Source organism: Ursus arctos, unplaced genomic scaffold (assembly GCF_023065955.2).
Source record: "Ursus arctos isolate Adak ecotype North America unplaced genomic scaffold, UrsArc2.0 scaffold_1, whole genome shotgun sequence".
NCBI lineage: Eukaryota > Metazoa > Chordata > Mammalia > Carnivora > Ursidae > Ursus > Ursus arctos.
The window spans coordinates 82,507,263-82,520,101 of record NW_026622763.1 but is presented as its reverse complement, the minus strand read 5'-3'; the positions used below and the strand labels follow the sequence as shown (position 1 = coordinate 82,520,101).

The window sequence follows — 12,839 nt, the reverse complement described above, 5'->3', positions numbered from 1 at the left end:
AGATAGGATGGGATGGGATGGGATGGGATATGGATACCTGAATGTACATTTGGAAAAACAGGCCTGTTTATTTAGGATTTAGCACCACTACATCCTAGCTGTATAAGGTAACCCAGACTCCACCTGGAGCTTATCTGTAAAATAAGTATGTACGTCCTTTCTACCTTATACAATGTTTCATGAAAATTTTGATACAGCACATAAAACTCTTTTTAAAAATATACACTGCTATCTCTGCAAATGCAAGATTATAGGACGATCATGATTGTAATAGTGCAAATAAAAATCCAGATCTCAAAAAGCAGAAACATTTAGTCAAATTGTTCTTCCCTTGCATATGGAAGTTCAAGAACAGAAAAGTAAAATAGTTTTTTTTTTTTAAAGAAAGAACATAGACAACAAATTGCCATTTAAACTTAAAATTCTGTCATTGGGGTCCCTGGGTGGCTCAGTTGGTTAAGCATCTCCCTTTGGCTCAGGTCATGATCCCAGGGGCCTGGGATCAAGCCCCACATCAGGCTCCCTGTTTAGTGGGGAGCCTGCTTCTCCCTCTCCTTCTGCCCCTCCCTCTACTCGTTCTCTCCCTCTCTCTCTCTTTCCCTCTCTGTCTCAAATAAATAAAAATTTCAAAAAAAAATCTGCCATTAATGACAGATTCTTACATAAAGAAGACAAATTCTTGAGATATTGCAACTTATCTCTTATGGGTTTGAACATTTGGTCTCCCCAGAATGTATGTGTAACCCCAATGTGATGGTATGTGGAGGTGAAGCCTTTGGGAGGTAATGAGGTCATGAGGGTGGAGCCCCATGATGGGATTAGCCCTTTGACACCAGAGAGCTGATCTCCCTCCCTCTCTCTCTCTCTCTCTCTCTTATTTCTCTGTCTTTATCTCTTTGCCATGTGAAGATACGGCGAAAATGTGGCCATCTGCAAACCAGGAAGAAGGCCTTCACAGGAACCGAATCTTCCAGCACCCTGATCTTGGACCTCCCAGCCTCCAGACCTGAGAAATGTCTGTTGTGTTCTGCAATGTTTTATTGTAGCAGCCCAAACTAAGATATTACCAAATAAATTACATGTATTAGTAGGTTCTCTCTGTGTCTGTCTCTCTGCCTGTCTCTCTGTATCTATCTCTCTGTCTCTCGCCCTCTCTGCAATTATTATTGATTGCAACGTGCCAAGTGCTGTGCTAAGAGCTTCACGTGTATCTTTATGCCTCACAAGTCAATAAGGCATTGGTGTAGATACAGTCTAGATGTATACGAAATATAAATGGAATTACACAGTTGTGCTGTACGCATGTCGATACTATGCCTACATCCACCTGCATCATCATCTGTATATACTTACATCTAAATACATCACAACATAGGGGTGCCTGGGTGGCTCAGTCAGTTAAGTGTCCGATTCTTAATTTTGGCTCAGGTCATGATCTCAGGGTCCTGAGATCGAGCCCCGGATCCACGCTTAGCACGGAGTCGGCTTCCTCCTTCTCCCTCTGCTCCTCCCCTCACTCATGCTTTCTCTCCCTCTCTCAAATAAATAAATAAATAAATAAATAATACATCACAACACAAACACAATGTGATATATGTATACACATATCAACATGAGTTATATGAGCACAACTCAGCAGGTCTTAATCTGTGCTGTCCAGAACACGAACGCGACAAAGAACATTAAGTCTCACTTTGTCTGGCATAAGGTAACGAGGATACCTCCTTGTGCCAGATATAGGAAACAAATCAAAGATTTGATGATTCAAATGTTTTCTGGGACTTTCTGTATCTGGAGAGACATAGGAAAATCGACAGTGGGGACAGTGATCTGGCTGCTGAAAGTAATTACAGAATATGGTGAAAATGAACGCCCAGATTTGGGGGTCTCTGAGTCAGGGTAGGGGAGGGCAGTTTCTTCATATGTGTTTCAGGTGGGTAGAGCTGTTTCGTTTAATAGGAAAAAACTTCTTTACAGTTTTTCCTCAGTTTACCTTTATTGACCAATTAGTAATTGCAGCAATAAGTTATTTGTCAAGGATTTTTGACAAATCTAGCTCTTCAGAGGCCTTTTACTACGATGCTGGGAGAAGCCAGAGCATGTCCAATAGCCCGATTCCAACTCAAATCCAGAGTCCTACAAATAAATTTGACTTAGGAGCTTGACTTAGGTAATATCGAAAATCGGAGCATGAACCACTGCATTAAAGACTGCAGCCCAAGAGAGGATTGCATTGCTCTGAAGCCTCTGGACCTCATCAGGCTCTCTCCCAGATGACCATGGAACTCTATGCACCGAAGTCTGGAAATGCTGGGTCAAAGCATAACGGTTTTTATTATGTGCATCAATTGCCAAAAAAGGTGTGTTGATTTGCAATCCTATCCGTGAAATTTACGCAACAATTTTCAAAGTATTAATTTGAGAGGCAAAATGGTATCTCATTATTTTAATTTGCATTTCTTTGAATATTAGTGAGGGAACATTTTTTAACGTGTTTATTAACCACGCTTACTGCTGGTTTTTAAAATGACCTGTTCATGTCCTTTACTCAATAGGGCATTTTAAAAATAATCACAGCACACACACAATTAAGTCAAAGGACTCTGTTTCTTGGAACAGGTCATTTCCCTGTATTTTTTAAAGAAAGGCACTAAATAAAAGTATTAACACTATCAGGAGTTGTAACGAGGAGAATGGCAAGCACAAGTAACATTTCTCTAGCCAATATTTTAAAGCACAAGGCTTTTATGTCCATTCTAAGAAGGGAGTGCTGGAAGGGTGATGAGTGTTTTTCAAACGTTCCTGCTGTTTTTGCTTACTCTCTTTTATTTCCATCCAAAACACTGAACCGGAATCAGTTTGCTATATATACTTAAAAATAATCTCTCCTTTGGGGGCTAGCAAGTAAATGGTTTGTTGTTTTATAGGACTAATAACTTTTTAGTTTAAAAAACATTTCATCTTTGTAATAGAAAAATTCTCAAAAGTGTGTGTGTGTGCACGTGTGCGTGTAAAGAAACTGGCACTCTGCAGTAGCACCCAATCAACGATCTTTTTTACACTAAGTTGTTACCAGGGGTACTACTCCTTGCAAAAGAGGTAACAGAATGGTCAGATGTTTGGGGTTGTACTCATTCTGCTGACCAAGTTCAGATTTTAAAAAAGCTTTCATAGGTCTCTCTTTGTATCTGCAGAGCCCCTCATCCGCATGCCTCAAACTGGACTTCACGAGCCTCCGTACTTTCAAGGATTCCTCCTGATCATCATGGCCGACTTTCCCTGGGGTTTCTGACACGAACACTCACGTGTCCTCAAATCCACCTGCACAGCTGGGTTTTGGCCTGAGACACCCACCCTCTCCACGAATCCAAACCCTTGAGGGTCTGCCCAAGCCCCACCCTCGCCAAGAACCCTGCTCACACCCGTGTGGCCCACATAGAGCTGTCACTCTGCTAAACCGCGTGTGCGCTTGCTTCTCTGCGCCACACACGCTGCTTCTGGGTCACCTGCTCGTTTGTTTGGACAACTGTTTTCCACACGGATATCTTCTCTTCCCAAGGCATGTTAGGTGGAAACATTCATTCCCTACTAGCTTATACAGAGAGGGAAATTTCCCTAATTAGAGGGAACAGCCTGATCTTTCCCCACGTCCTGCCTTCCATTTGCTCCAGATTATTATCTTCATCATGGCAAAGACTCACTCACCATGGAAGAAATCTGTCTTGCCCAGAGCACGTGGAGCCCGCTGATGCTCAGTGCGGGGCGGGGATGTGCCCCTGGTCTCAGCAGGGGAGTGAAGACGAACTGTTTTCATGGGGGATCGTCAGCACCGGTGGGCACACTCATACATTATGTTTAAGTTTGGCTGTTGGCCATCCATGTGTTCCCCGTTCAGTACTTCAGTGAGCTGTTGTATTGCTAGATTGTCTTCCTGGGATCATTAATAGGTCAGAAAAAAATTTAGGTCCAGAGGCTAAAAATAACCACGTTGTTCTAGGCCACATAAGCTGGTCAGAAAAAATCGAGCTTTACAGTTGTTAGAGTCGTCACTGCGTGTGGTAGGAGTTTCACAAGAATCTTAAACATTTAAGCATTTCTACCTTTTGCAATAATTATACCAGAAAATGGAAGGAATTCCTTACATCTTCTAAAGTGCCTTGGGGCCTCTGACAATATTATTTCCCTTCGGCTGTGTATACCGCTCCCCTCAATCTCCGCTGGTAGCCACTGTGCGCAGTTCAGCAGAGACACCGGACAGTTGGAGAAGGTCATCGAGAGGACGTGACCGCCGGTTACCATGCAAGCTGGACCCAGGAAATCGGAGGCGCATCACCCTCTCTCTTATCCTTGGAATGTACATTCTGCCCCCCATTCCCACAGCTGGAGCCGTTTCAAGGATGCAGCCTTGAGAAGATACTGTGCTGTGGAGACCACCTGGATGGCATACATGACGACCCAGTGAAGGCCTCTATACAAACACGTCAAATCCCCCCCCCCGGGGGGGGGGAGGGCGATGGGAGTCGGGTGTAGGGGTCGGGTTGTAGTCGGGTTGTAGGGTTCGACTCATCTTGCAGCTGCCCAAGAGCAGCCTCCTGAGTAAGTTCTCCTGCTTATTAAAACTGCCACCTACCAGCGTGAAGTGGTCCTCCTCTTTCTCCGGTCTCTTCCCATATCCCGTGTCCTGGGACCAGCTTCAGACTCATCCAGGGCTGCAAACCAACAGAGATCTCCCTTTATTTCACATCCGGACTCTTAACACATTTCTGCCCAAGGTTTAAAAATCAATTGGTATACATCGTGCACATAATCAAAGGAAAATCATCCTTGCTTGAGATCCAAATTACACTTAAAAGAAAGGAACATATTTAGCATCTTACAGCTTCTACCTACTTCCCTGCAAGTATTTTTCTCACTGATGAATTTCTAGACAACATAACAGTTTTACTGTAAAAAGGCTTGGTACAGCCCTAGATCTGCCCATGAGGATGAAACAGAAAGAGTGGCCTGACTGGCGCATAGGTGCAGTTCTTAGGCAGAATGGACTAATAATAACCATAAGCCAGAGCCCCAGGCCTCCCAAGGGGACAGCAATGGGAAGGCGGGACAAGGAGTTTGGCGTGGACTCAATGCTGAAGACCCAGCTTTATGACCCAGGGCACACACTAACAGCACGAAGCGAACTTCTCAGGGTAAGAGGGTGTATGACACAACACTGGGCTAACCAACCTCCAACAGAGCTGGCAGCTGGGGTGCCCTATGTGGCCACCTGGGGATCCATTAGTACAGAGTAATAGCAAAATGTCCCTGAAATAGCTTACGTTCTTCCTGCCTCTGTGTGATGGTTCAGTAACTAGAGCGGAAAAGGGCCTGAAGGCTGAAGAATTCATCTCCTTGTGAGCAGAGAGCAGAGCCTGGAATGTGGTGGGATGAGCAAGCTAACGCAAAACTTTCCAGCCTGAGTTTCCTACGCCCTGCTCCTTCTCTGCACACTCTCCATGCATCGCCTGCACGATTCCTGCCCTGACCGGGAAGCTATTTGATTCTCTATGGTTGTGGATACACAGCATCGAAGTAGCTTGTCTGTGTCTTCTTTTAAAACTCAAGTATGGTAAAACCATTGAAGAAAACAGTTCGGTAATTTCTTATCCTTATGAACATATACTTGCCATAGGACCTAGCAATTCTATGTGTTGACTTAATAAGGTAGCTACGATTACCCCCCATTTTATCAACAAGTAAACCAAGGCTCTATGAAGGTAAGTGACTTGCCAAGGCCACAGAGTTCATGTGTGATGGGAGCTGAGATAGGAATTCAAGGGCATTGTCCCCTCTTCCCTACAAAACCTGACATTCCATCATAGCATATGCCTCCTTAAAGAAAAAGAAAAAGAACCAAAGATTTCAACCCAAGTTTAGCTTAAAAAAGAAATAGAGAAATGAAAAGAAACATCTTTTTTAATGCCTCATTAGTAAGTAAACCATATTTTTCAGACTATTTTCATTGTACTGATTTTAACACCATTCATGCATTTCTTGTTCTATTAAAGTATTTGAATATTTAATATGCCTAATCAATTTTGTATGGTGCTGACTTCATGAAAATGGAGGTTGCACAATTATCACTGAAAATATTTTACTCGAACTTTATGGAAACCAAATTCTCCTTTCAAGACTGGTTTGGGAACAAATAAAATAACGGTCACTTAGGTAGATGTGGTAAGTTAAACAAGACTTTTTTCCCCCTGGAAAACAGTGCTACATCTCATTTGCAGCTTATTTACTAGCACACTATTACAGATCTGTAGAACCCACCTTCAATAATTTCTCGATTCTCTAGACAGGTTTATGTTTACGTCTGCAGAATAGAGAGATTACTGCAGGCAGACTCTACGATCTATAATATTAGGCTAGCAAACGAATTGCAATGAATGTAAAATTGTTTTCCAGGAAAACAACAAAACAATTATGTGCTTTGATTAATATAAATAGGCCAGGATTTTACCTCAAATTTAAGATGGAAACCGCACATGACGCATAAGGCTGATAGTTTGTCAGAACAGAAATCTTCATTGCACCAAAAGAATGTTTTACATCCTTTGTAATAACAACTGGTTAGAATCCAAAGAGAATAACTGAGAGCAGGTATCTCTGTAATGTACTGCTGGCATTACTCCTGTTTGAGAGGAGGTAGCTATTATTGAATTTTACTGAAACATAAATAACTTTTCATTGCAAAAGAGGGTCTTCCTTATATGGGAGTCATTATTTTCAGTAAGTAAAGAAGATCTTCCAACTACATGAATCAAAAACGTGATAACAAAAAAAAAAAGAAAAAAAAGAAAAAGAAAGAAAGAAAAGAAAAATGCCAAAATCTACACAATGATGGATCAGGCTCTATTTAGAACTTCCATACTCTTGACCTAGCAATAAATGTTTGCCTGTGATTTCAGGATTGAAATTTATTTACTATGAGCCTCATACAAATCTAGCAACAATCCTTAATAATTTGGCTACTGTCTTGCTTTCCTGTATTTTCCCATATCCTTATGAAATTCTTGAACTTTCATGAAAAGGCCATTATATTTCCAATATGTATACTTTTTTTAAAAAAATCCTTATAACATTTGCATGCAAAAGGCCTGGGTTGGTCATTTTTAAATATTTGCTAAATGCTTTTAAATGCACAGGGCAGTAGGAACTAGGGAAAGCACACCCATTGTCAGATGCCCTGCAAAGTCGGTTCTACCTGGAAACCCTTGAATGTCATGGCCACTGAGTTGGGTCTATACTTAAATTAAAACAGATCTGAATTCTATTAGAGCTCAAGTCAGTCTTCAGCACTAAGGATACCAGCTCAGTCTAGGAGACCAAACATACCTGAATAATTGAATTTTTCCTCATTTCAATCTGAATTCCTGGTTTTATGTTCATAGATAGCACATTAAAAAAAAAAAAAAAAAAAAAAAAGCACATGTTCTCAAGTCCCTGAAGGAGGGGGGAGCATTAGGTGCTGAAGGCAGCTGTCAATCAAATGTAACTTAGATATTTGAAAGAGGCATTTTTCTTTAAAAGGGGTGGAATGGGAGCACATACTAAGGACAGACGGAAGGGGAACTGGACTACTGCAGAAAATAGAGCCCATCCATGGGATTGACCAACGCATATGCTAAATATGAGATCAGGAAATAAAATGCTGTGTCTTAGAGTGGAACCTAGACTTTAAAAGATGATTCAGATGAGTGTTTCCTTTTTCTGACTCTTACTTAATTGCCTGTGTGGGTTGGGGAGCAAGTCCAAAAATAATAGCTAAAACCCTGTGTGTACTCTCATAAATCAATTTACCTATTGTAAATGAGCTTCTGCTGATCAATTCTTGTGGTAACATGAAATTTCAACTTCAAACAAGGACAAGTTTTACAAAAGCATTTAATCTTCATTCAAACAAAGTATATCTGATGAAAATCATGTGTTTGCCAGTCCTGAATTTATTTATATGTACAAAACACATTAAAATAGAACAGCAGGCATTTTGATTGAAATAAGAGCTATTCTAAAATAATATGGATAATAAAATTCCTTCTCAGGCTTACCTGGTTAGTTTTGTTTGTAATACTTTTTAAAGTGCTAGTTTACATTAAAATCACAATATTTCAAGCAATACAATTTAATACTATATTATCTTGGCAAAAATGCAAGCATTACTGATTGGCAAACACAGAAGCAACATAAGGCTAAATGCGAATAGTATGGTGAAGTTGGCATGCCGTTACAATGTGTGATGTGGCAATGGAAGCATTAATAATCCCTTTTAGAATTATTACTGCCGAAATATTGTGTTAGATTCTTAGAGGCTGTGAGGGGCAGGCAATGCCCGCCTCACCTGATGGGCACTTACTATGCACACGCGAGAAAGAAAGGAAGCCCTAGGACCTCCATGGGCTTCGTGGACAGCTAGGAAAGTCCTCGTTATTCATGAGAGAATGGCAGCTCAGGCAGCTCGAACAAGTGCTGGAGACATGGGCAACCAGTCGACCCCTCAGAAACCAGCTTTGTCTCACTCCCTCCTCTACAGAGCCCACTATAGTCATGACTCAGCTGCCTTCTCAGTTTCTCCCTCTGCTGCCTCAACTTACACACACAGTCCCAGCTTCTACTGCCTTCTCTGAAGATCCAAATGACAAAAAAAAAGAGATTTGACTGAATCTATTAGGTGCCATCCAACATGGAGTCTTCCTACTGGACACTCTCCTCAAACCAGATCATCTCACAGGCTGGTAGGCTCTGTACATCTAGCTTATTTGGACAGTTGCTTTGGGCATAAAGAAGGGTTGGGTCAACCAGTGAGGGTCATGATAACAACCAAGTCACATGACAAGAATCATGGGAGCTTACACAGAAGAAACTGTGGCTGCCTAATTAGTGCTCTGTCCGTAGAGTCCCATGGAGTTCCTCGTCTCCAGTTCAGCAAAGAACTGTTATGGGGGACACAGAACTGAGTAAAGAAAGGTCCCTGCTTTCACAGAGCATCTTCAAACTATTAATAGTATGTTTCTAGGTGGAATTTCACTTAGGTGTTTTCACAAGGGTTTGGATGTACCCTCCTGCCTTGGCTTAGAGAACCTCCCTCACTGAGCAAGAAGGGTTGCTCCAGGAGAGATGTTTAAAATTAGCTGTTCACGTTAAGCTGTCTTCTCCCTGACATTCACAGGGGAGATGCAACACTCCACAAAGCACATGGCATCAAGTTCACATCGTAAAGAACAAAGAAAAGATTTTAATTCTCTAAAATTAAAAAAATAAAAACAAATCTCTTCTAAAGTCACTGAAACATAGCATTCTTCAAATCAGCAAATTTCTTATGTAGCTAATTGAATAAATAGTCTCAGAGAACAAAGCTTACCTCCATTCACAAAATAAACATTCATCGGTCTTTACCTCACATCTTACGGTTATTTGTTTGATATCTATTTCCACCACTGAACCGCAAGCTTCTTGAGCCTGCGAGTGGGGTTGTTCATCTCTGCAGCAGCAGGACCTAGTCAAGAGCATGTGTTCCATATATGTTTCTTGACTGAATAAGTGAAGGTATTTATTACCACCGGTAGGCAACAGAACAGCGTTGCTGAGACAGTATTGTGAAATAGCACACACCATGTTAATGGGAAGTAGCAGATAAAAAAAACTCACTCTGGCGGCTGACAGAATGTACCAGATAGCAGCTTCCAGGCCTGGACTAAGGCAGTGTGTGTCCACCTTCCATCATCATCGAAGAGCTTGGATTTCTCAGAGCCATCACACCCATTTTCTGTAGTGTCACAATGCATTCACTTCTAATGGACAGAAGGAAAAAGCAATACCTCTGACTTTAAGCGCAATCTCTGCAATTTCCATCTATGGGTATTTAGAAATGAGCGCAGAAAAGCTACCACAGGGCCCCTATACGATGGTGGTGTGACCAGTCCAAGCAGATGTTTCTAGAGGAATCACTTCTAGAACATCAGGGTGTGCTCTTCTGTTAGCAGCTTGAGCTGGCCTCTCCCTAAGGAGTACTTCCTTAATGATACCATGTTGTGGTTTGGCACTTTATGGGGTATCACTGGAAGAAATGACAATAATCAGAGTCTGAGGCACTGGCTGCAGCTGCCAGATGGGTTTCTCCCAGATCAATCAGCATGTTAGCAACAGAAAAGCCCATCAAATTCTATGTGGAAAAATCTAGAAGTACCTACCAAGCTCTGCTACCAAAGAGCTATAGGACAATTAGTTATGCCTAATGTTCAAGACATTCTTGAACAGCCTTGAAATTCAACAGCATTTTCAAAATAAGAAGCTAAAAGACAAATATGGTAGCAACACCAGGAGCCTGGCTCAGGGTTCTTTGCTCCCCAGAACATGCTCCACCAGGTGATATGTATACCTGTGTATAGGATCACAACTATCTGCTGGTACCTCAAGGCATATTTTTGCATACTGAATTAAAATTTTCTTTCCTGGGGGGACCTGGGTGGCTTAGTTGGTTAAGTGTCCAACTCTAGATTTCAGCTCAGGCCATGATCTCAGGGTGATGAGATCAAGCCCCTCACATCAGGCTCCACGCTGGGCGTGAAGCCTGCTTGAGATTCTCTCTCTCCCTCCTTCCCCCCCCTCCAAAAAAATAAATACAATTTTTTTCCTAGTTATGTTGTCCATTCTAATTTTTTGCAGAAAACAGGACTTCAATTAGAAGAGACTGGATTTTTTAAATCATTTTTACAACAGTCATGAAAAGAGTATTACTTTTTACTTTAACAGAGAAAACATTGTATCTATAATTCAATATAGCATTTAGATATAATCTTTATAAATTCCATCTGATTTGGGCTTCTGCTTCTGGCCAAAGTGAGGTAGTAGGGTCCAGATTTACTGGAACAATCATGAACACCAGGTAAAATCCATAGAACAACAGTTTTCAAAACTGGGTATCAGCCAGTAAAGGACAGCGGATCCTCGAGAGGTGGGAAACCAAGGAGATGCGCCCAGTTTGTCCCAGATTATGCTCGGAAGGTTTCAAGGCCAATGCAGAGGGAGGGACAACAAACCCTGTTCTACTCCTTAGGGAAGACCCAAGGCAGCTGAGTTCATGGGACAGAGTACCGGAGAGGAGAGGGCCTCACAGAGAGACAGCCCCAGAGATCTTCGGCTGATGGGTGCCCAGCAGCACTGCTCTTACTGTCTGAGGACGCTGCCCAGGGCAAGATGGCAGGGAAGGGGCCATCAGAGATGCAAGTATACCTTCTTTTCGCTTGCCTGTCTTCTAAAGAGCAGTTGGTTCTTTCAACTGGGGAAGGAAGAACGTATTTTAATAGGATAACGACAACAAAGGACAAAACAACCCTCTAGTTTAATTTCGTTAAATTCAACATCTCTAGAGCGAGGTGCTTCCTATCTACAATATAATCACTTGTTTTTTGTTTTGGTTTTTGTTTCAGAAAAAAATTACAAAGATAGTACAGTTTCCATACACCCAGCTTCTCCTACTATTGGTATCCTACATTTAATAAGGTGCAACAGTCACAAATTAATGAACTAATATTGATGCTTTCTTCTTAAAGTTCATACTTTGAGATTTTCCTCGTTTTTCCTAATGTCCTTTTTCTGATAGTCACTCATTTGTACTTATGACTCTACTTCAGTGGTGTATGGACAGCAAATTTATCAAAAATGCGCTTTTTCAAATGAAAAGCTTTTAGTGCCACCTTCATTTGAAAAAGAGAATTACAAATCTGAGTAGAAAATACTAAACTAGGGGCGCCTGGGTGGCTCAGTCAGTTAAGCATCTGCCTTTGGTTCAGGTTGCCATCTAGGGGTCCTGGGATGGAGCCCCATATCAGGCTCCCTGCTCATCTGGGAGTCTGCCTCTCCCTCTGCCTCTGCCCCTCCCCCTGCTCATGCTCTAGAGCTCCTCCCTCCCTCCCTCTCCCTCTCTTTTTTTTTTTTTTTTAAGATTTTATTTATTTATTTGACAGAGAGAGAGACAGCCAGCGAGAGAGGGAACACAAGCAGGGGGAGTGGGAGAGGAAGAAGCAGGCTCCCAGCGGGGCAGCAGGGAGCCTGATGCAGGGCTCGATCCCAACGACTGAGCCACCCAGGCACACCTTCTCTCTCTCTTTCTCCCTCTCTCTCTCAATAAATAAATAAAATCTTTAGGAGGAAAAAAAAAAAGAAAATACTAAACTATTTCTAACATACACCTCCATCTGAAAATCACATATGCTAAAATACAACAGACTGTTGTGGAAAAGTAACTTAGAAGGCACTTAGGACTCTGGTAAAAATTTTTGGGACTCTGGTCCCCTTGTCCCAGGGTTTCCTATAGCTCTGAAGAGCTAGTCAGGAAATCTCAGAAGCTAGTATTTCAGAGCCCTCTACTGGCCACTTCTCACCACTGCACCCTCATTTTGGTCCATTTTTAACCCTATCAAACTCCCTGAAAATACCTTCCTTCTTCAACCATAAGAGCAGGGGCAGCTTTTATGATACCGTGTTGAGACCCATATAAGTGCAATCAGTGTCTTAAAGGTGAGATTTTTTTTTTTAAGATTTTATTTATTTATTTGACAGAGATAGAGACAGCCAGCGAGAGAGGGAACACAAGCAAGGGGAGCGGGAGAGGAAGAAGCAGGCTCCCAGTGGAGGGGCCTGATGTGGGGCTCGATCCCAGAACACCGGGATCACGCCCTGAGCCAAAGGCAGACACTTAACGACTGAGCCACCCAGGCGCCCCTAAAGGTGAGAATTTATCAGGTTAAAAGTTTCCTCCGCCCTGTTACACATATTCTGACAAATTTGAAAAATTTTTT

General features: G+C 42.0%; 1 long non-coding RNA gene across 1 annotated transcript; it reads right to left on the bottom strand.

The window, feature by feature from the left end:
* Positions 1-605: 605 nt before the first annotated feature.
* LOC113250514 (uncharacterized) lies at positions 606-11,905 on the bottom strand. The gene is made up of 3 exons (XR_003314071.4): positions 11,272-11,905; positions 9,688-9,830; positions 606-4,709 (listed from the first exon to the last, which is right to left on the bottom strand). It is a non-coding gene; the product is annotated as an uncharacterized LOC113250514 (long non-coding RNA).
* Between the last annotated feature and the right edge of the window lie 934 nt (positions 11,906-12,839).